Source organism: Strix aluco, chromosome 1 (genome assembly GCF_031877795.1).
Source record: "Strix aluco isolate bStrAlu1 chromosome 1, bStrAlu1.hap1, whole genome shotgun sequence".
NCBI classification, from domain to species: Eukaryota; Metazoa; Chordata; class Aves; order Strigiformes; family Strigidae; genus Strix; species Strix aluco.
In genome coordinates this window covers 97,287,146-97,293,572 of record NC_133931.1, presented here as the reverse complement: position 1 = coordinate 97,293,572, position 6,427 = coordinate 97,287,146, and positions in this window count along the sequence as shown.

Here is a 6,427-nt window from a genome sequence, read left to right as displayed (position 1 = left end):
CACCCAGTCTGGAAAATACCAAGCAGAAAAGTGATGATCATCAAGTCCAAGTCACACTAACTGAATGGTTCAAATATCTATTTTTAAGAGGTCATCTGGGAGGTGGAGTCAGGCTTGAAGTCATAAATCTTAAATATGAAAATTAGTGGCTCAGCCCTGGGCATATGCAATCACTGTGATTATGTGACTGTTTAGGCAGATAAGTGAAAGTATGGGGTTTTTAATGCTTATACCAGAAATTTCAGGCACTTTCCTTCTCTACTGTAACAGCTAGTAGAGTTGAAGTTCACTACCGGACTGTTTGGAATCTTTCCCACAGGACCAGAAGTCCTGCAAAATATCTCTACTTCCAGTGGGAACTGTTAAGTTTCTCTTGCAGTTGACTTTGAGATTTTAATGTAATTTTGACTGTTCTGTCTGCTTTAAGGCTTTCTTAGATCCGCCAGTCAAGACATTAGTTGACCAAGATCCTCTCCATCTGCACATGGTTAGTCCTTTGCAAGGATTAAAATGCAAGACCCTGTCTTGACACCGAGGTGTTTCTTCCTCAAGTATCTCCTATCTGAAACAGGAACCTTGAAGTTCTGGAGATGGGAGGAATAAGATATATAAGTCTAACTCACATAAACCCACCCCACCTCCCCCCACCCCCCAAAAAAACACCACCACCCTCTACACACTGTGTTTTTGAGGGGTTTTTTTGTTGTTGTTGGGTTTTTTTCCTCTCAACCAAATGGGCAATCTGTTTAACATAACACAAACTAATCATTATTGTTATCTACAGAACAGCAGAAAATTAAGATAACATTAAAAAGGGGTTTCTTTACTATGATAGGATGCAGTGATTAGGTCTGTTCTATTTCCCCATTGTAGAGCTATGGAGAAGAAAACTGCAAGAAAACCTTTGTACATCTTTGTACATCAGTTATTCTGGTAGGCACATCTAGCCAAAGATGCCAACTTGGTAAATCTGGGTACATAAGACTCAAGAAGGGAATTCATTAAAACAAAAACGTTCAAAGAACAGTAAGAAGAAAGGGTCAACAAAGCTGTAGTTTGAAAATTTCTTTTTAGTTTCTAAACTTTTTTTCTTTTTGTTCACAATGTTTTCTTGTGCAGCAAAACAGCCAATGGTATCTACACAAAACTGAAGAACTAGAATTTGAGTTTTGTTCACATTTTAATACCTCTGAAATTACAGCTTTGAAAACATGTTTCATATTTAGAAGCAGAGGAATCTGACCAATTAGAAAGCCAAAGGGGACTTCGCTTTCCAAAACATATGGCAGAATGATAACAAGTTTTAATGCAATGGCCATGCACTGACAGAAGTAAGCCTAAAGCTGACCTATGGGAGTCTTGAGTCCTGACTTGCAGTAGCAAATACAGAAGACATTCAATTCCTGAAAAATTCCCAACTGGCCTGTAAAAGGTGCCAAGTTAGAGCTGCACTGCATGGAAAGAAAGAAGGTGTACCAAAGAAAGCACCCGCTCTAGCAAGTCAAATAGAAATAAAGTCTCCCTTCTGCCCCAGTTTGTTGCCCACTCCCACTTGTACTGTTTCCTTATTACCTGTCACCAGGCAAAAGTTTTTTGCTCTGGATTCCCAAGCCAACACTCTACTGCTCTATTCCCTTATTTAAAAAAAAAAAAAAAAAAAATCAATTTCTTCTAGTAGTCATGTAAAGAGTAATTTAACATTTAAGTGTTCCAGCTCTGGATTTTTTTAATCTGCTACTGTAGTTTTTATTTTGATTTCTGGAAGTATTCATGTTATACAGCACTATGCTAAGCACCTTACCAGCCATAAATAATAAATAATGCCTTGAGTACTGGCCATCATAAGCAACGATAAAGTTGAGAGAAAAAAGATGAGGACGAATAGTTTCAGTCTGCCCTGAGCTTTAAATGCTAAGACTTTTTATCTGTGTAGACATAATATTCAGAAGCAGCATTAAAACAGGATTATTGCTTTGGTCATTATCTAGAAGTGCAGTGTGGGAGTAAAGGGAGAGAGAAGGAAGGAGGAAGAGTAAGTATGCACAGGCCAAGATCACCACCTAGTGACAGAAAATTTGCTTTGCAGGTGGTTTACAAATAGACAAAGTTACTGGGCCAGAGAAACAAACCATCCAATCGTTTTACATAAAATAATCCTCTAATGTAAGGGTTATATATTCCTTCAATATTAGGAGAAAATTCAGACCATATGATCTGGTGCAGTGAGGTAGTTAATATTTTGTTGTTTCTTTTTGTTTGCTTGTTTTAAAAACAACAAAGAAAAGAGTATTTTCTTGAATTTGTGGAAGATTAATTTGGCAAAGCACTCATTCTAATATTTCCTAAACTAACAATTTAGATAACAATAAGTTAAATATTATTTGGACATGAACAGTTTTAAAATTAATTAGTTTGGCATTACTCAACAGAGGCAGGAGTTTTCTGAACTGGTGGGACCCTGAAAAACACAGAATAAGACCTCTCTGAAAGAGGAAGCATTCCTCCCACACAAGTGCAACAGCCCTGGATGCTGACCTTCGTGCAGCACCTGACTCTGGAGGAGTGATGGGTGAAGTATGAAGATTGCCTAGAATCTGTCTTTTAATTTTTCCAGCAGAATACATTATTTTCTTTCATATCTCACTACTTTCCTTCCCTCCCTGTACAGCACTGCTATCATTCAAAATGGTAAACTTGAGGTGTGATCTTTGATATTTAATTTTTTTATGTTCAGAATAATAAATCTCTCCTACAGATAGGACAAGTGTGTTGAAAACTAGCCTTTCAGATTAAGCACATGCCATCTACATTCTTGTTACTGCAGTATCATTTTCCCCAGCCCTGAGAAATCCACCTTTCCTTGCTCCCTCCCTTTTATACACTACAAAGATCCTTGCCATAACCCAGGGCATCCTAGTCCTGGTCACCCCATCCCTTGCTCTGCTTCTCCATCCCATGTAAGTTCCATACTTTTGTTTCAAGGTATTCCAAGCTTGTGCCACTCAAACTATCTTATACACAGCTATACAAGGTATTTTCACCCACATCCAATGGGCCTGTCATGTCACGGTTCAACAGTCATTAACTTCTCAAACACTGTTCTGCTTTATCCTTAATCATTAAAGTTACCTAGCTTTGTGATAACAGAATTAATTGTGGCCTTTAAAAAACAAACAAACAAACATATTTAAACCATCATTTGGCCTTTAAAAAAAAAATTATTTAAACCATCATTTTAGCATGCCAAACAATGCTGTCTACTACCTTGTACTTCCCATCCTGTCTTTAGATGACTGTTTTCTACTCTCTTACACTTAGTCATAGCCTATTTGGGGTAGGTGCTGTGTGTGCATGCTAGTATAACTAAAGCTCTAGGCTACCCAGTCCTAGAAGCAGGACTGCACACCTCTCCCAGGTAGCGACAGAACAAAAAATGAAGCACTGGCTCATGCTGAATAGTTAGTAGACAACAAATAACATCTAAATCCTACAATGAGGGAGGGTACTAGGAATTGTACTAAAAGCAGAAGCTACACCCAGTAAGCTTTTGAAGTAGAAAGGTATGCACTAGCTGCAACTGCTACAGCATTGAACACAGAACATATAGTGCAGGCATTAGAAACATTATTTTTTAAGGCAGCTTTTTTTTTTTTTTTTTTTTTTTAATAGCACCAGGGACAGTTTAGGTAGTTCTAAAGTAAAATGTAACCACTGTACAAATTTACTGCTCAGCTGATAGTTAGGCACTGTGCAAAGGAATCTCTTTGGTTTTGGAATAGTTGTGTTGAAATACATGTTAAATAGGAAGCTATATGCTCAGACAACTGATTACTCTGGCTCCCCTTCTACTGATAAAATTTTAATCTGCTATTTTACAATATTTTCATTCAGCTTTTAACAATTTAAAAAAAACCCTGTTACTGTCAATATCTATCATGCCTGGAATGTCAGTAATTGGTATTGTTCTATAATCCATCAACACAGTTGGGCTGATACATGCCATAATTAATTTGGACAAAAGGAACATATTTGAAATAAAAAGCAGGTCTTCATGTTCTCCAAATACTGTAAACATGCATCCTCTTTTACAGTTGAACAAGCTCCACCTACACTATACTTCTGTGCCCAAGCTTACTAGAAATACTTAAAAAGAGAAATAACAGGTATTATTTTTTAAAAAAGGGTAAAACCTCCCATTATTTACACAAGTATAGCCAGTATGAGAAGTTCAACTAAACACAGGCATAACATATAAAATTCTATACTATATATCTATGTTTATGTCTACATATATATATGTAGACATGTTATGTTTTTATAATATATAAAACCTATTAATGTGGAGTTTTATTCTGGTAACATCCACATCACCTGGCTAATTAGTTTTGGTATTGAAAAGACAAAACTATTTTTCTTGTGTGTCACAAAGAATGAAAGTGATTTCAAAACCTTTCTGTAAAGCAATGTAACATTCCCCAAAACTAAGCCTCTCAGAAAGCAAGAAAGTCTGTTCTTCAGAAGAAAATATGTCTTAAAATAAACACATTTTATTTTTCAAGAAGAAAAACAAGTGCCCAAACTAGTTTTGAATGAGCCATTTTGGTATACTAGAAATGACATTTCACAGAATCATCTAGGTTGGAAAGGACCTTGAAGATCATCCAGTCCAACCATTAACCTAACACTGACAGTTCCCAACTACACCAGATCCCTCAGCACTATGTCGACCCAACTCTTAAACACCTCCAGGGATGGGGACTCCACCACCTCTCTGGGCAGCCCATTCCAACGCCCAACAACCCGTTCTGTAAAGAAATGCTTCCTAATATCTAGTCTAAACCTTCCCTGTCACAACTTGAGGCCATTCCCTCTTGTCCTATTGCTTGTTACTTGGTTAAAGAGGCTCATCCCCAGCTCTCTGCAACCTCCTTTCAGGTAGCTGTAGAGGGCGATGAGGTCTCCCCTCAGCCTCCTCTTCTCCAGACTAAACAACCCCAGTTCCCTCAGCCGCTCCTCGTACGACATGTGCTCCAGACCCTGCACCAGCTTCGTTGCCCTTCTCTGGACACGCTCGAGTAATTCAATGTCCTTTTTGTAGTGAGGGGCCCAAAACTGAACACAGTAATCGAGGTGCAGCCTCACCAGTGCCGAGTACAGGGGTAAGATCACTTCCCTGTCCCTGCTGGCCACGCTATTTCTGATACAAGCCAGGATGCCATTGGGTTTCTTGGCCACCTGGGCACTCTGCTGGCTCATGTTCAGCCGGCTGTCAGTCAACACCCCCAGGTCCCTCTCTGACTGGCAGCTCTCCAGCCACTCCTCCCCAAGCCTGTAGCACTGCTGGGGGTTGTTGTGGCCCAAGTGCAGCACCCGGCATTTGGCCTTATTGAAACTCCTACAGTTGGCCTTAGCCCATCGCTCCAGCCTGTCCAGATCTCTCTGCAGAGCCTCCCTGCCCTTGAGCAGATCAACACTCCCACCCAACTTGGTGTCATCTGCAAACTTACTGAGGGTGCACTCGATCTCCTCATCTAGATCATCAATAAAGATGTTAAATAAAACAAAACCGAGCCCTGGGGGACACCACTCGTGACTGGCCGCCAACTGGATTTAACTCCATTCACCACAACTCTTTGGGCCCGGCCATCCAGCCAGTTTTTTACCCAGCAAAGCACGTGCCCATCCAAGCCACGAGCAGCCAGTTTTGCCAGGAGAATGCTGTGGGAAACGGAAATTTGGACATCATTGTTCCCAGGGAGAGGGCTCCAGTTTGGGAGGGGAGATGACTTACCTTGGAGCAGCTCTAGCACTTTCAGCTCCTACTGTCCCTCTGGTTCCTAATGTGGACACAGCTCAGTTTTTCACAGATGTTGCTGCAGTGGCAGAGGTCAGGTGGCCAGGAAGCACTGTGGCAGTGAGGCATCCCTGCTGCGGTCAGAGGTGGACCCCAAAGGTACTCAGCTGTTCTTCAGAGGCAGTTAGTCCATGCAGGGTACAAAATTAAAGTAGTTGTTTGCTTCTGGCAGTTAGTCTGAAAGCTTGTATTTTTGCACAATATGGCATTGTACCTTACACAGGTTCCTCCAGAGTTTATAATCAGAAGATTCAGGCATTTGGAATCTTTTCCTCCGCATTGATTTCCCTTCTTGTGCCTCCACCATTTGCAATGAAGGCTCATCTCGAAAGCAGCTTTAACTTAGAAATTTAAAAAAACCCAACCAAACAAAAAACCCCCAAATTCACCCAACAAAAAAATGCCCACCACTACTTCAAGACGTAGCAACCTGGTTTTATACTCTCTAAAGCCCCTTAAACTCTTCATGAGAAGTTAGCTGTTGTGATGCCATCTCTAAAAGCAGTACTTTCAGTCTGCATGGAAGAGATATAGATTTACTGGTGAATGTTCTCAGACTGATTTAATAAAATA